The following is an 18153-nucleotide window of genomic DNA, read 5'->3' as shown; positions in this document are numbered from 1 at the left end:
CTACTGAAGTCTGGCTCTACATTTACCTATTGAAAGGTTTGCAATGTTGCTTATTTAAATACACATTTAGAAGGGGATATGAACACAAATAAAGGTTTTAATCTGGAGAGTATTATTTTTCATCTATGCTGACACAGTGAAGATGGCACAACGGAATATTTAGCCTTTTTAAATACACACAGAATAAACACATAAATGCTAATATATGTGCTTTCGGTTCCACCAGTACTGTGCTTCCCACTAGTCTGGAAATGATGATTCAACTCTGTCTATGAAAACCTATGGCTCTCTGGAAGGTGATATCTCATGGTTAATTATCACAATTCCCCGGGTGGCTGTGAGAACATACCTGGGTGCTATTCCAGGTCTGCCAACACAGAGTCCTCGCCTCAACATAGCCTGGACATCAATGAGCTTCTGAGATACTGCTGACCATCAACCAGGTTTGGGGAATCACTGCTCCCTGGATGCCTTGAAGACAGCTCAAATGTTTATGCTGTTTTTCTAGCTCCAGTAGCATAGTGCCCAGCGCAGAGGCTGACTCAGAAACATCATATTGACTAATAAATTGAGACTGTCTAGGAAGAAAAGAAAAGCCAGACTTTAAGTAAGCTTCTTATTGGGAGTTGATTTTTGTTTGTTTCTGAATGCCCTCTGTAAAAAAAAAAAAAAAAAAAAGGAACAGTGATACTTTGCTTTATGTGGGTTGCTGTGGCTTATATCAGACACATGTGGGGAAGTAATGACCGTGCCTGTGAAAGTGTGTTGCACACTCCCCATGAGGCCAAGCATCAGGCCAAGAGCTGTGGAAGACTGACAAAAAGTCAAACATAACTCCGGCTCTCACAGAGCTCAAGATCTGCTTGGGGAAAGCAACTGACTCCGGATGGAACAGTGAGGAGCAATGACTTCCCAAGGCAGGCGTTCAACGCAGGTGCACTCTGGGCAGGCTGCATGGTTAAGGCCTGAGCTAAGTAAGCCCTGAAGGAAAAATAGGTCCTGAAGCGAGCAGAGAGGAGAAGCCAGAACATTCCAGTGGAAAAGCCCAGCACCAGACGTGGCTCAGCCAGTTCCCATGTGCTATATTTCAGCTGTCCTGCTGAGATTTGTCTCATGAGCTGTAAGAGAACTCTGGAAAATTGCCTATTTAGAAGTTTGCTCTTTAGCATGGCCTGGGTAGAAAGGCAAACACACCTGCATTAGTATGTGTGTGACTTCATTTGCACCTTGGGGTGCTTTAGTTAAATCAGAAGACTTTCTCTGGTGCAGCTACATGGATGGATAGGCTGAGGGACAGGACCTTGGTTCGTGGTGGCCTCAAAAGCAAGGATTCTGGAACTCTTGAAACAGTTTTAATGAGAATTTCTCCCCAGGGTCTGGAGAGGGTAGCAGGTAGTACGGTTGTCCCTTGTCAGCAAGGACATCATTGTGACTATGAGGAGGGAGGCAAGTCCTTACCAGAATCTGTTTCAAGTGTTTTCTTCTGTTTGTGTGCTTGGAAGTGTCACAAATCAGAGTAACATGCGCATCTATATTAGAAAAGCACCAAGTTCCCCCATTGAATAAAAGAAGATTTGCCACAGATGGGTTATTCCATCTGATGAGTACTTGGTAAACAGACACGACAGGCACAGAGATGTGGTTCCTTGGAGTCAGGGCTGTAATAGGCGTTCTGTTTTCATATATCTAGGTTTTCCCTCTCAGTTACTTCAAAGTTTGACTCCTAGGCTTGATCTCTCTCTCTCTCTCTCTCTCTCTCTCTCTGTGTGTGTGTTCCTTTATAAAGACTATTGACTCCCCCTAGAACTTCTTCATTTAGCAGAGATTGCTCTAGGAATGGTTGGGGGCTCGGAGGAAGCTGGTCTGTCCCCAGAGCTACACTTGGGGCATCTCCTATTGGCCAGCCTTCCATCTCTTGCAGCCATTGTACCAGTCAGCCCAGTCAGCCAGCCAGCCAGCCGTTGTTTGCCTTGGCATGTTCTCAGCTAACTTGGGCAAAGATGTTCAGGAAAAAGTTCAAAGAGGTTGACTTTCGGTCTTCAAGAATGAGCTATGACATAAACACCTGTCCATTTTTCTTTGGTTTGGTTGTTTTCCTCCCACAGCCAGTTCTTGCCTAATGTAAAAGATACTTTGATTTTGTGTTCCAATTAGGTACATGTATAATCAACCGTGAAGTAATTCATAAATGCTTCATTTGGAGTCCACAGTGAGCTAAGCTCTGGTAGTCAGAGGGAGTGAAAGGCAGACACTTGTCTTCAGAGTAAACATTTAGCTCTCAAGAGGGGGGATAAAGGGGTTAAAGCAAAATTATTTGAGCATAAGGCGATGGTTAAGTATAACTGACAACAGTGTTTGGAAAACCAAGAGTTAGATTCAGGAGGGGAAGTGGTCCAGCAAGGTTTCCAGTAGAGAGTGACTATGAGCGACACTATTGACAAGGAAACTGAATTAAGTTTTCTCGTTTCATCAATATTTTAAAGCTTTGTGTGTGTATATATACGTGTGTGTGTGTGTGTGTGTGTGTGTGTGTGTGTGTGTGTGTGTGTGTGTACATATGTGTACCAGGGTATGCCTGTGGAAGTCATGGAACAGCCTCACCTTCTACCTTGTTTGAGATAGGGCTTTTACTTGTACTTGTTTGCTGAACCTGAGCTTCAGGGAGCTGTCCTGTCCTCTGCTTCTCATCTCACCATAAGAGTGCTGGGATTATGCATCTGCTTTATGTGTGTGTGTCCTCGGGGATCTCAACTCATCCCCTTATGCTTCTATGTCAAGTCCTACACCCATAGAACCATCTCCCTAGCTCCATTTAGCACTCTTGAATGGACAACCTCCAACAATTCTTCACTGCCTGCAGTATCTCAGGCTGGCACTCAAGGCTTTCCTAGTCTGGCCCCACATTTCCTCTCCAAGAACTTATCTTGTCCCCTACAAAGGCTCCTCCACAAGCTCCATAGACTCTTGGTCTCTGGACCATCCTTACTCACTTGCTTACATGTTGGCTATCACCATGTTCTCACTCACTTCTCTCCTCCACTTTGTTGTTGCACACTTATTAACAAGTTCAAAAGTCACCTCAGTCACAAAACAACTTCTGTCAACTCAGTTATGTCCATTTCTACCCCTGAATTCCTACTACACATAGGCCTCTGTCTCATTTGATACACTACATATAAACTACTTGCTACAAAGGTGAACAATTACCAACAGCTTTATATGCCTCTAGGTCATTAGATCTAAATGTGTTCAAGTATCTTTATTATTCAATCCATAGGACTGTCCTCTCAGCAATTTGTACCCTCATTTTACTGATAAAGGAGCAGAAGTTCAGAAGGATTCACTTAGCCAACATTATAAAGTTAGGGAATGGTAGAGCTCACCTTCATGTGACCTCTCTCAAGTGTCACTTGAGTGTTAGGAGACCTACTAGCAACATCCAAGCAGGTCATTCTTATATGAATTTGCCGATACACAAAGAAAGGAGAGACAGGCAATTCCATCTACTGGTCCACTGTGCACTTTGCTCTGGATTTAGCATGAGTTGGAAGGTGTGAATTTGTATTTACATGGCTTCCCTTCCTATGTGCTTTTTACAGCATGATTGTCCTACCTCAGCACAGCTTTCTCTTGTTTCTTTTGCTCCTTAGTTATGCAGGCCAGCTATTGTATTTTTGGGACTATAAGACACATTCCCCTCGCCACCAAGAGGGGGGAGAATTAGAGTGTGCCTTATGGTCCAATTGTTGTCTTTACTGTTTTTCTTGTTTTACTTCTCTAAAAACTGGGTGTGTCTTATGGTCAGGTGCATTTTATAATCTGAAAAATACCATGGTTTTGAGCTCTTGATTCTCTAGCCCCAGGCTCTTGAGTGCTAATATCACAAGCATATGCCACCACATCCAGCTTTCAATTCATATCATAGATTCAAGCTAACTGGTCTGATGACCTAGATCTTGACTAAAAAAAAAAATGGTAATATGGCATCATGTTGGAGGAAAAACAACTCACATTTGCCTTACTAAAAATATGCTGTTTATCTGTCTGCAGTGTAGAGCCTTCCAGATGATTTTTTTTCTTCCTTTAGTGCTGGGGACCAAATCCAAGCTTTATGCTTGCTAGCTGAGTTCTCAACCAACAGAGTTGCATTTTCAGCACTCGAAGGAATTGTATCTGCATATTTTTGTCTACATATGACTTGTTTTTCTTAGCAAGAACCTAATCAATTATAAGAGAGGACCTTGTCATTCATTCTTGCTTTGTTTCTTTTATTGACATGAAAATTGTGTGAGCAAAGCCTACGTCTTACACTTGGTGTCTCCCCCTTCCCCAGTGCCTCAAGCTTTAAGTCAGTTAAACAGTGTGGCTTAAAAACCAATCAATTAAAAAAAACAATCAATTCATAACATGTCTGTATCGAAGATTACTAGATACACTCACTTCTTCTGCAAACTCAAGATTCTGAGACGCTGTCAAGCTCTCCAGAGGACAGAAAGGAAGACTCATCCTTTTGTGTATATCCCATGACTTGTTGGCATGCTCTGTACTATTTCTAGAAATGGAATCTGTCTGGTACCACCCCACACTTGGTCATTTGAGCACCTGGCAGTTGTCTACTGATGCCTGTTCAGCTGTCACCTTCTTACCCCAGTTCTGTTTGCTCAGTGTGTTTCCTTGAGCAGGCCCAGCTATTTTGAGTCTAAGTTACAGCTGTCAGCATTTCAGGCGTAGCACACGTGTTTCTAGAATTAGGTGGAAATATTTGAAGCCTGAAAAAAGTAACTATAATGTTCTGAGTATGAAAGAAATATTTAGGCAAGTATTAACTGGCAACCCATACACTAAAAAGAATTGATTCCCTGGTAATAAAAGGATAGGAGAACAGCAGAGCCCAGTCTTCTTGGGTTACTTGCATTTTAATAGTAGGGGGTTAAGTTACCAAGCTATTTATATAGTTTTTTATTAGCATGTCATTAAAGAATTGCCCAAGTTGGTAAGACTGTTTAGTATAAGCAATGGTATGACAGAATTGACAAAATACATTAATTTTATCCTAAAAGGAATGGATCTTTGATGTAAAAAGTCACGCCAGTTATGTGTGCCTGAGAGATGCTTTGGAAGTCAAACTGTATCTCTTCACATTTTTTAAAAAGTTGATAATTTCTGACCTGCAACTGTAGGCACAGTATTAACGTAGAGTAGGTACACTGTATCTCTGAAGCAATTTTATTTTTTAGCTGTTTTAGTTCTCTTGGAGTCAGGCTGAGAAAAGGTAGAGAATTGGTTTTATGAAAGACCAAGCCACCAATGCAAAGTAAAGGGACTACAAGCCTGTCCAACTTTCAAGATCAAGTTGAATCTAGTGATGTAGTAGAGATCAAGTCAATCCCCTTCACGGTTAGCTGTTCTCTTGGCTTCCTTTATCTGGGTGTATTGTGGGGATAGCAGGTCTCACTTCGATTCTGCCCTTCATTGAATTGAGTTTGTAAGATGTAATGGAACAGATGAAACAAAACATAATTGACAAAGCCACTGTCATCCAGACCCTCTGGACGAAAGTTGTTGGAGAAGTAAAGGTTCTGGAAACAGAAGAAGTGATTGTGGTGTGAATGAGATATAAAAGCCATGACTTCAGTCGGAGAAAGGACTGGCTAGCTGCTTTTCGTTCCAAATGCTTCTGATACAGATAGTCCTGCGACTAGTCTTTGAGAAACACTACAGGAGAGAAGAAACCCAGTCATTTCTAGGGTCAAAAGAAAAGTAAAACATTAGCAGCTATCAATGTTAGTCTCTTGAACTTTTACTTTTTGTGGAAACATGTGCCTCTGTGGTCATTCTGGTCCAATTTCCTTTCAGTCAATGAATTATTGATAAAGAGATTACTGAATTAGATCATATGTTGGAGAAGTTCAAACTTAAATCTCCTCTTGACTTAATCATTTAGTTATTTTACCCTCTTGTAAGCTGAAAATCCATCTAAGAAACATCTGGTAAATTTTGGATGAAAAGCACCGAGAAAAACGTTTGCATCACAAGATTAACTCCCCCCTCTATCTGTGGTTGCCAGATTTAGAGAAAAGAAGAGAAGGCATCCAGTTAAATTTGAATTTCAGATAAACAAGGGCTGGTGTTTGTTATAAGTACATATACTTGGGGTATACTTGTACTAATATTTTATTAGTTATCTGCAATTCAGATATAATTGGCTGCCCCATATTTTATCTGGCAATCCTGTCTCTACCACCACCTTTTTCCTGGAGCCTCTAATTTCTAAGACTTGGGCAAGGAGACTTTTGTAACTCAAGGCCAAGAAGGAAACAAGCACTTATTTGGCATAATACAGGAAAAGGAGAAATGCTAAAAAGAGGTTAACTGCACATTGGAGAAATCTAGGTTTTCCACATTGACGTGGAGGACAGAGAGTGACCAGGCAAATACACGCATGGCCTCGGAAAGAAGGTGAGAATAGTCATTCAAAAACATAATCCAACATAGATTTCGCAGCCTCAGGAAAAAAAATCAAGAACTAAGAACTTCTTCAAACAGAACACCAACTCTGTTTTCCACTTCCATCACAAAGGAAATGAGGTGTTTCTACACCAGGCAGCACAGTCTTGGAGTCATAGCCTGGCTTCTTTTTGAACTACTGAATCCATTTACAACTGAGAGAAAAGAAACCAGATTGCGGGGGGTGAGGGGGCAGGTGGGGGCTCACGGGTGAAGAGCACTTGCTGCTCTTGCAGAGGATCTGGGTTTGCATTTTAGCACCCACATGGTGCCTCCTAGCCATCTATAAATCCAATTTCAGAAGAATTAACACCATCTGCTTTTTTTCCAAGTACCACATACATGTGGTGTGCATACACACATTCAGATAGTCATACACATAAAAATTTAAAAGTCTATAATTATTATGGAGCCCCGGTTAGTATTAAACTTTGGATTGTCCCGCCTTGCTTTGATAAATATTGGTATTACTGACAAGCATCATCACACGTGGCTTAAGATGACCTCTGAACCAGTCTCTAAGATTCCTGCTGCCTCTCTCTAGTTTTTTCTCTGCACAGTAGCCAAAGTTACCTTTTTGCCAGAGTTGTCCTTTAAGCATATGACTCAGGGGCTAGAGAGCTGGCTCACTGGTTAAGAGCATTGGCTCTTCTTCTGAAGGACCTGGGTTCAATTCTCAGGACCTACATGGCAGCTCACAACTGTTTGTAACCCCAGCTCCAGTGCATCCAACACCCTTACACAGACATACATGCAGTAAAAATACAAATTTACTATAAAAATAAAGATATGGCTCAGCTTAAGTTTTATTTCTGTGAGTGATTTGCTTTGGTTTTTTGTTTGTTTTGTTTTTTGGTTTTTTTGGCCTTGACCTCCTGATCCAGCTGTTTCCACCAACTGAGTGTTGGGTTTGCAAGTGTGAACCATCATGTCTGGCTTTGGAAGTTAAATTATTTTCTTTTAAACTTAAGCAAAAACTTCAACTAGCTCACCAAAAAGAAGGTCTCCTTTGGCTGAGCATGAGGTGTATATCTAAGCCAGCCTAGGTTACAGATTAAGAACTTATCTCAAAAAAGAAAGAGGAGGAAGAGGAAGAAGCGAAGAGAAAGCAAGAGGCCGGTTTGGCTAGTATCTCTAGATACTGGTTCACTCTTCAAAAACTGGTGATTTTCAAATGAATCCAGTGTGTTATGAATATAGTTTATATAGGACATCAAGAACACAGACTGAAGAGGCCAGAGTCATAGGTTAAATAAAAATAAATACAATCCCAAGCACATCATAGTGAAAACAAATAGAAAATTCTCAAAATAATCAGAAAGAAAGGGCAGATTACATTTAAAACTGATTGACATGGAATAATAAAAGACTAGACTAGCAGTAGATAATAAACAATGGACTCCCCACTAACAACAAAAGGATCCAGGATACAATAAAATAATATTTGCAAAGTACTGATGGGAAGTATTTATACAACAAAAAGACTAGAGTTCAATTATCATTCACAATGCAAGGCAGTTAAAATAATAATGTTTTAGTTGCTGCTGTGACTTTTACATTTTTATTTCTTTATTTATGTATTAAGTAGGTATGGGTTCATGTGGAGGTCAGAGGACAATTTGCTTTCTCCTACCATTTGGATTCTGAGGATTGAACTCAGGTCTTGGAGCCAAGCACTTTTACACACTGAGCCCTCTTACTAGCCCCTAAAAGAACTATTTAAAGAATGTGTACTAACATGAAGAAAGCTAAACTCAGAATAGAGGGCTGGAGTACAAGACACAATGGAGTGAAAATTTCAATAAATATGAATAATTAAAATATGCATAAACTTAGAATAAATAAAGTAGTCTAAAGTCCTGGGAACTGGAGAAACGGCTTATTAGTTAAGAGCTCTGCACTTCCAGAGGAACCAGCCAGGTTTAGTTCCCAGAACTCACATGGTGTCCAACAACTACCTGTATGTAACTCTAGTACCAGGTGATCCAATGCTGCTCCTGGTCTCTGGGCACCAGGCATGCATGTAGCGTATAATACATGCAAAAAATATACCTATCAAATTTAAAAGTAAAAAAAAAAAAACCAGTCTAAAAATCTGGTGACTAGTATCTTAATAAAGCTAGTCACAAATTTCTAATTTCTAATCTCTGTGGTATCAAAGAGAAGTGTGATACCAACATATTTGTCATTTGTCATATTTAAAATAAATGTATTGTATTAGCTATAGGATGAACAAAGAAACACATTGACTTAAGCTTCTGTATAGTCATTGGGGCCATGGAAAAAATTTGAGATAACTACTAAAATAACAGAGCTAAGTTCAATTTCCAAAATTTAGAAGAAGGAAAAGGAGACAAAAAAATCATTCCAATAAAGGCACGAAAAAAATAAATGAGCAACTATATAAAATTAACGATAAGAAAAAAGAAAAATGAAAAAATAAATCACAAAAGGACACAGTTGAGTCTGTTTGATCCTGTTTGTGAGAAGCATCACTACCTAGCCAGGGCCCTTCCTCCTCAATACCCCACTCAAAGTTGATAAGTAAACAGATAGGAAAGCATGAGCCAGGCAAACACTAACCAAAAGATAGTGCAGGAAACTATAGTCACAAGATTTAAAAACATCTTGGCAAAATACCATTGAGAGTAAATAGATCATTACCAAGTAAAGGTAAATTTTCAACAAAATGACATAGTAATCCAAATATTATGTATCTGGCAGTGGACACACTGTAGCTATAAAGATTTCATAGTATTATGAAGAATTCTATGCCATTAGCATTGAAAATTGGTGAAACAATCACTGTTTAATCTAGAGAAAAACAGAAGAAAATATGTCATGCTCACAAGACTATTGCAATTTGATCCACAATCTAGATAACAGAGTAAGAAGCAAAAAATTGGTCAAATCCACCCATGAATAGAGAGACAAAAATTTGAAAAATAATCTGATTACTCCAAATCTACTCATATATATGACCATCCAAGGTGTGCTCTGAGAATGCGCAGATGGTTCCATGTTAGAAAATCTCATGATATGACTCACCACAGAGGCTGATTAAACCGAAGAAAACAAATGATCAGCATGGAGGATGAGGAAAATATGCTCAGTGCACAATATCTACTTACATGAAAATGTAAAATAAAAGAGAAGATGAAGAAATATTACCTTATACAAACAGTATAAAGAAAGCAGACTGAAAAAAAATCAACAGAGCACCAGAGAGCTGTAGTAGTACAGGAAAAGATATGGTGACCATAGTCAGGTAGGGCACTGACTTCAGGAGACCAAGATTGGAGGATCATCATGAGTTCCAGGCCAGCCTGGGCTACACAGTGAGTTTCTCTATTTCCCTCTTTCCCTCCCTTCTTTTATGCCTCCCTCCCTTTCTCAGAAGAGCAAGGCAAACAAAAGACAGGGATTACAAAGCACTCAAAGAAACAGCGCCTGCAATTTTCTCAACTTTATCAAGAAGAAGAAGAAAGCTCCAGATTTTAAAAGGTGAGTGAACGTCATACGGAATAAACCCCGAGAAATATAGGGCAAGACCCATCACAGTCAATATCCTGACAATAAAAAGAAAGAAATCCTGAAAGGAACAAGAGACAATAGCTCGTCTCTATGCAAGAATAATCAACAGTGACCAGATCTCTCATTATGCCCTGTAAAGGGGACAAGGAAGTAGACAACCTGTTTTAAGAGCTGGGAGAAAAGAATTTACAATGACAAATTTTATAACCAGAAGGGGAAAAAAAGTTCTGGAATGAAAAGGAAGTCCAGACACTCTCAGATGAAGAAAGACCCAAAGAATTTATCATTAGCACACCACAGTTTAAAGAATAGCTAGAGGAAGTTCTCCAAACAGAAATGAATAATAGGAAGAATCTTGGAGAATCAGGAAGGAAGGAAGAACAAAGAAAGTACAAAAAAAAATATATGGGCAAATACAATAGGCTTTCCTCTTCTATTGAGAGTTCTAATTTATGGTTGACAGAGCGAAAAGTAAGTTTTATCTCATATGTCTTACAGTGCATGTAGAGGAAATATTTAAGATTAACTATAAATTGGAGAGGAAAAAAAGGATGCGAAGGGAGGTAAAGCTTTTGTATTTCATTCTAGCCTATAAAATGAAGGCAAGGGGTGACTGGTAAGTTAGGAACATGTGCGCCCAGGCCCAGAGCAGTCAGAAAAGGCTACACAAAGAAGTACACACACATTAAATAAAATATGTTCTAAATTTTTTAAAAATAAAAATCTATTCATGACTGGGTGTGGTGGCATTAGAAGACTGAAGCAGGAAGATCGTGTGTTTGAAGCCGGTTTGTGCTACACAGTGAGACCCCATCACAAAAAGAGGGAGATGGAGAGGGAGAGAGGAACGTCAGCAAAACTTCAAAATGAATTAGTAACTATCTAAATGCTGAAAGCAAAGTTTTGTAACATTTTGATGAAAACACACAATGCCTTTATAATTTTAGAATGTGGAAAGGTTATTTAATGATATACGTAAAAGCTTTCAAATTCTAATTTTAAAAATTGGCAAATGTAGGGGGGAGAAAATTGGCAAATGTGAAAACATGCACCATTAGTTTCAGCTAGTCAGGAGGCTGAGGTAGGCAGTACTGCTTGAGGCCAGGAGTTCAAGATCAGCCTGAGAACCAAAGTAAGAACCATCTTAAAGCATAAAATAAAAGACAAACCATGTATAAGAGACATTCGCCACACATAAAACTGAAAAAGAAAGAGCATGCCAGAGATACAGACTACAGGGAGCATTTGCCTCCTATCAGCAGTTTTTGTTTTCTGTGGCTTCAATTATCTGAGGTCAAATGTAATCTCAAAATATGAAATGCGAAATTCCAGAAAGAAAAATTTATAAGTTGGAAATCGCTCCCCTTTCTGAGTACTATGATAAACTCCTTTGCTGTCTTAAGTCATCCCTCCTGGGGCATAAATCATCCCTTTGTGCAGCATATCCGTACTGTATATGCTATCAGCCTGTTAATCACTAGGCTAATCACCACGATCCTGGTGATCAGATCATGTATTGTTTGCCATGCTTATTATAATCAAGTAATAATTACTTTCCTTAAGAATGGCCCCTAAATCCAAGAGTAATGATGCTGGTGACTGAGATGATCCATAGAGAAGCCAGAAATGGAAAGCCCTGGATTTAATGAGGAAAGAAGAAAAACCAGTATGCCACTGTTGCTAAGATCAATGAATGGTAAGAGTAGAACATTTTATATATAAAGAGTGCGTACCACTCCATACTATGTGTTTACCAGCATCCACTGGGGTTGGAGGTATTATAATATTTCCCTTTGAATTAGTAGAGTGTCACACTAAAAATCATAAGTTATTTTCTAAAAGATAACCTGCCTCAAAGCCAAATGGGCAAGAAATACCAATAAATATCTGGAGAAGAAAAAGGAGAGAGAGGCCTTTAATATGAAAAGATGCTTGCCCTCGTCAGTACTCAGGGAAACAAATAACCGCAACCAAAATGAGACATGATCTTACTCATCAGATTGGCAAAAGTTAACACTTAAACGTTGTCAGTGTCTTGGGATCGTGGCCATTCATTCTCCACTGGAAGGACTGTACACAGAGCTATGTCAGAAAGAGATCTGTCAGCACTCAACCTAATAATGTGCACATTCTGTAGCCCAGACATCTTACTTTCATTTTAAAAGATTCATTCGTTCGTTCGTTCATTCATTCATTCATTCATTCATCCGTGTGTGTGTGTGTGTGTGTGTGTGTGTGTGTGTGTGTGTTTGCATGTGTACACATGGTGGTGCACATATGTGTACCACATATATGAGGTACCTGCAGAGGTTGGAGCTAGAGTTATAGTCAGTTGTCGGCCACATGGTATGGGTGCTAGGAAGCAAACTAGAGCCCTCTAAAAGAGCAGGAAGTGCTCTTAATTGCTGAGCTATCTCTCCGGCCACAATCTTACCCCAAATCTTCAAAGAAGAATTTCTGTGGAATATCCTATGGGTGTATATTGCACATTGTTTCTGAAAAATTGGAAACTACCTAAATGTCCAACAGTTGGAGAATAAGTAAACTAACTATGTCTAGAACAGCGAGAATATTCAAAATCACAGCACAGAGTATAAACAAAAACAAACATACAAAACAATGTTCCTTCTTGTCGATGGCCTGGAAGTAATTAATTTCTCCCTCTCCTCTCTTCTTCTTCTTCTCCTCCTCCTCCTCTCTTTCTGTCTGTCTCTCTCCCTCTCTCCCTGTCTCTCTGTGCCCCCCCCCACAGAGTATTTAATTCATTTCTATAGTATTACAAAAAGAAAGTCTTACAACTGAAAAACAGAGTAAATACAACAATGTACTTATACTATATGGCAGGAAAGTATTATATTTTCTGGACTTTAATGTGTATTTTGAGTTTTGAATAGAAATGAAAGGTGCATTAAATACTCAATTACTAAGGAACCAGTAACTTTACATGATCACCTTCCCAGAGACATTTTAGTTAAAGAAAGATGCAGGGCTACAGCTCAGCTGGTAGAACATGATGCCCTGGGTACCATGCTAGCACCACACCCACATTCACACAGGCACAAATTCAGACACACACACACACACACACACATACACACACACATACACACACACATACACACACACACACACATACACACACATATACACACACATACATACACACACACACATACACACACACATACACACACATACACACACATACACACACATACACACACATACACACACACATACACACACATACACACACATACACACACATACATACACACACACACACATACACACACACACACACACACACACACACACAGAGAAAGAGAGAGAGAGAGAGAGAGAGAGACAACTGTTGAACCTTGGCGATAAGAAAGGATGGGAGGAGAGCAAAGGACACATGGCACAAGAAAGAGGAAACGAATATGGGGGTGGGGTGGGTAGTTATAAGGGAAGAACAGAGATAGCAGGAGGATGGAGAAGATGAAGGAAGAAGAATCACAAAAAGACACTTTGTTCAGAAATTACATAATAGTATCTAATATTATACTTTTGTTTCAAAAAAAAAAAAAGAAACAAAAAAAATTTTTTTTCAAAAGGCTGGAGGCCTGTGGTGGTTGCTGTTACTTATTCAGTGTGGGTTCCCAGGGTAAAATTTCAAAGGGTATCCTTGCTGTTAGTGCCAGCCCTGCAGTTTGGGTAAGCTGACGCTGGTCCAACAGAATGATAGACATCCTCTGGATGGAAAGGCAAAGAGGGACCAGAGCACACTTCCTTGTTCATCCCTTGTAAATAAAGCAGCGTTTAAAACACCCACATGTAAAATCTAGAGTGAGATTTATAGAGTCACAGACACCTACGTGAAGATAAATCCATTCTAACATTACCAAGATCTCCTCCTCTATCTTGGTCATCAGGTCAGGGTAGATTTAACCAAATTTAAATATTTCCTCACTCATCTGTGGCGTATCAAGGCTTGTCTGTGGCTCGTAGACTCCCACTCCCTTCACCCCAGTCAAGCCCACTGGTTGATTACACTGCGCCAATCTTTCTGCAACTACAGTTTTCAAGTAAGAGGCCTTTTATTGCTTCGGGCATGTTCCTTCTTCTAGCCAGTGCTCAGAATTTTAACTATCCAACTCATCAATTTCTCTCTTTCTCTTTACATGGGGGAGAAACTGGATTTCTGTTCCACACAGTTTGGCAGAGGCCAGCAGGGAGTGAGAGATTACAGCCAGATGTACATCTACATGTCAGCAGCCAGAAGGTCTGGGATGGTGCTTTTTCAATCAGAAGGGAGTAGTCACTTTCCCTCTCTCTCAGAGGAAAAGGCATCCTCCCTCCCTATTTGGCTGCTGGACTCTCGCTGATTAATTACCAAGGTCACATCTCGATACAACTGGTCCCTCTAACAGTTCTAGCAGGATTCCAGCTCATTCCTTAATGCACGTTTCCCCCTAAAAGAACTGGCCTCCTTTTGCACTTAAATTCAGGAAAAGCTGCATCTTTTTAACCTGTCTTCCCAGGTTTCTCTCTCTTCACTCTCCCACATAACACAAGTGTCATGGCTAAACTGTAATGCAACTGACAAATAACCTCCACAGACATTAAACACATCCCCAAATGTACTTTGAATATATGACTCTTCACCTGCTATTAAAGAAATCCTTTTCATTAGCTCAACTAAAACATACTGGGATCCAGGCACGGCACATACTAGTAATCCTGGCACCTAGAAGGCTAGGGGGAGAGGATCTCACGTTTGAGGCCTGCCTGAGTTACACATCAACTTCTAAAACAGCCTTGGCTCCATAGCAAAACCCTGCCTTACAAAAAGAAAGAAAAAGAGGGGGAAAAGAACAGAAAAATCTGGGTGTGGTTGAGCATGCATGTTATCCCAGCCCACGAGAGTGCGGGGGGGGGGGGTGGGGGGGGGTGGGGGGGGGTGGGATGGAGTGGGGGTAGGGTGGGGGTGGGGTGGGGTGGGTAAGGGGAGTGGGGGCAGAGGCAGGAGGATCAGGAGTTCAAGGCTATCCATAGTTAGAAGGAGAGAGGCCATCCTGAGATACATAAGGCCTTGGATCCAAAACCAAAAATGACATGCCATCCTAAAATACTAAAATGTAAGCAAGTAAGAGAAATGCATGCATTACCACAAAAAAACCTTGAATCTACTTCAACTTATAACTGAAGTAAGCCATCCAGCAACATTAATATAACAACTGCTATGTGTAACAAAGTACTCAGAAACTGTGCCTGACAATAGCTACTTTTGTCACATAGGTGGCCTGCCATCATATCTAATGCCTCTATGTGAGATCTTTCCCTCTGTTTTAAAGCATTTTAATGATGTTGCCAGAAAAGCTGATTGAGGGAATGAATGAATGAACGAACAAATGAATGAAGTGCTTGTGACTTCAGATAAGCCTCATGTTGCAGTTCGAGCATTTCTACACTGAACCACGCTGTGCAGTAACAAAAATAATATCCCATTATGAATAGTGAAGTCAACTGTGATTATGGGCAATTTTCTTGACCAGAAAGCATAGAGCAGTAAGATGCTTTGCAGCTGTACATTTCTATTAAGGGCTGTTTAAATAAACATAAACCATGTTTGCCAGGAGAGAGTGAAAGACATACGCAAATTTCGGTTAGAAAATAGGTACATTCATTTTTTGCTTTAAAATGTGCCCTTAAACTAGTAATTACCCTGGGATGTCATTTTTTGACCAGCGACAGGGACCAGAAACAGTGACTTAATTTGGCCAGGGGTTCGCTGGGACATAATATGGCTACTGTGCCTGGAGTCTTTCTTGGTCATAAAAGCCATAAGGAAGTATGACATAATGGTGAGATGGTAAATCACAGCCCAAGCCATTTTGGTTGGCAGAATTTGAAAGATAAATAAACATTGCTTCAGGAGCAGAGAAGACGTGCCTAATTACCTCCGTGCCTATGCTAGGATCCCTGCGGCTGCTGTCGTCCCTGGACTCAGGTGGGTCCACACAGACAAGGTCCACGTGTTGCAGGATCCTGGACCGGTCCAGTGAAAAGGTTGGTTGGCTAGGGATGTGGAGACTGGCCCACCTCCGAAACCTCCTCTCCAGGGAAATCAGGCAGCCCAACCGAGTAAGAAGAGCAGCCCTGAGGGGCCCCCGGTGGAGTCTGGAAGGAGTGGGATTGGAGGAAGAGGAGAGGCTGGTCCCACCCACTCTGCCTTGAAAGTGGTGGGGAGTTGAGCTGATTGTGTTTGCAAATCTCTGCACTTTTTACCTCAAGCCAGTCCAAATTCCCTCTCTCTTCCTTCTGTGGTCCCTGGGCCTGGCTACAGTTGTAGCCCAAATGGGCTTCAGGGCTCATCCCAGGTGACCAGAGCCTAGGGCCTAGGGATGAACCTACTGGTCTTGTTTGCTGCATTTTCAGGCTCAGAAACTTCCGTCCTATTGTATTTTTTAATGACAGTTTCATGCATCCCCAAGTGTTTCCTGTTTCTCTTTCCCTTCCCCCACCCCTCTGCCTTTTACACACACACACACACACACACACACACACACACACACACACACACCTCATTCCTGAAACTTAATCCAGTAAAAGACAACTCTTTACAGTCCTTGGCAATCCTCATTTCATTGTCTCTCTAAGTTTGACGTAGTGTGGATACCTCAAATTAGTGGAATTGTGCAGTATTTTGTTCTTTTATGAGAATTTGATTAGCATAGTGCCCTCAAGGTTCATCTGTGCTGTCTGTAGGCATGTGTCAGAATATTCTTCCTTTGCAAAGCTGTCTAGTGTACACACACACACACACACACACACACACACACACACACACACACCCCACTACATTTTGTCACCTTTCCACACTTGGGAATCACTTGGGAAGAGAGTCTGAATTGAGGATTGCTTAAATCAGGTTAGGTAGATTGCCGACCAGTGTGGGAAGATCCAGCCCACTGTGGGTGGCACCATTCCCTCAGCAGGTGGTATTGGGTTGTAGAAGTGAAAAAAAAAAGGCCAGTTGATCACAAGCAGGGGCAAGCAGGCACTCACTCTGGCTTCTTTTGTTTCTTTCTGCTCTTGGTTATGAATGTGATGTGACTAGCTGCTTAAGTTCCTGACTTGATTTCCCCTCAGTGATGGATTGCAACCTAGAACTGTAAGTCAGTTAAACTCTTTCTTCCCTAAGTTGTTGTTGGTCAGGCTATTATTTTACCACAGAAACAGAAACGAAGCTAGAAGGCCAGCCTTCCCTTGAAGGACTGCTAGGCTGTTTCCATCTCCCAAACTTTTGAAATGTGAAAATGTTAGGAACAACCAAAGTATTGAGCCAGTTAGATGTCTTGCCTTTGTCCTCTAGAATCCTACCCTCTAGTCATCACAGACCTATGTACACTGGTCACAGAGACCAGCTGCTAAGCATCAAGCCTCCCTTATCTGCCTAATATTGCAGTAAGTGGGTAACTTCCTACTTACTGCAATAAGAAGAGGGCTAACAGTGAGTGAGAATCAGCAAAGCTAAGCAACCTGTCCAAGTCAAACAGTTACAAAGGCTTGTCTCTGGCGGCAAAGATGTTCAGCAGTTAAAGAGCACCTATTTCTTTTACAGAATACTGGAGTTCAATGACTTGTACTACGAATGGTAATTCCATCTCCAGGGGGCTTCATCCTCTGGCTTCCATAGCACATACACACATGTACATGCCCCCATGTGTATGTATACACATGTATATATAAATATATATATACACATAACATAATTAAAAATAAAAATAAATGTTTAACAAAAACCTAAAGCCTTGTCTTACCTCAAAGCCTCCATACTAGATTACCATGGGAATTCCTGAAGAAAGCCAAGGGATACTTTACTAATTGCTGTTTTATTTGATAGTTTTTGATAATTTCATTGATAACAAGGTATTTGCATCATTTCTGCTTCACCTTCTTGCCCCTCAAACTCATGCCGTGTCTCATCCACTCCCTCTAAAATTCATGGTCTCTTCTTTTTAAATAATTGTTGTTAAATTGTTAAATTACACACACACACACACACACACACACACACACACACACACACACACACACCACTGAGTCCATTTAGTTGCTTTAGGG

At 40.7% G+C, this 18153-nt stretch overlaps 1 protein-coding gene across 2 annotated transcripts in view; it reads right to left on the bottom strand.

Annotated features, from left to right (window-relative positions):
• PLAC1 (placenta enriched 1) overlaps positions 1-18153 on the bottom strand; it is a 174579-nt gene that overhangs the window by 110986 nt on the left and 45440 nt on the right. The window contains exon 1 of one of the 2 annotated variants that reach the window (XM_084789404.1): positions 15987-16117. The exons of the other annotated variant lie outside the window; for it this stretch is intronic. The gene's annotated coding sequence lies outside the window, so the exon portion shown is untranslated. Of the gene's footprint in view, positions 1-15986; positions 16118-18153 lie in introns of those variants that run through there. 2 annotated transcript variants of the gene reach the window in all.

The sequence above is a fragment of the Acomys minous genome, assembly GCF_964271855.1.
Source record: "Acomys minous genome assembly, chromosome: 7".
Classification (NCBI taxonomy): Eukaryota; Metazoa; Chordata; class Mammalia; order Rodentia; family Muridae; genus Acomys; species Acomys minous.
The sequence above is the reverse complement of the archived record's forward strand: the minus strand, read 5'-3'. Positions and strand labels throughout refer to the sequence as shown.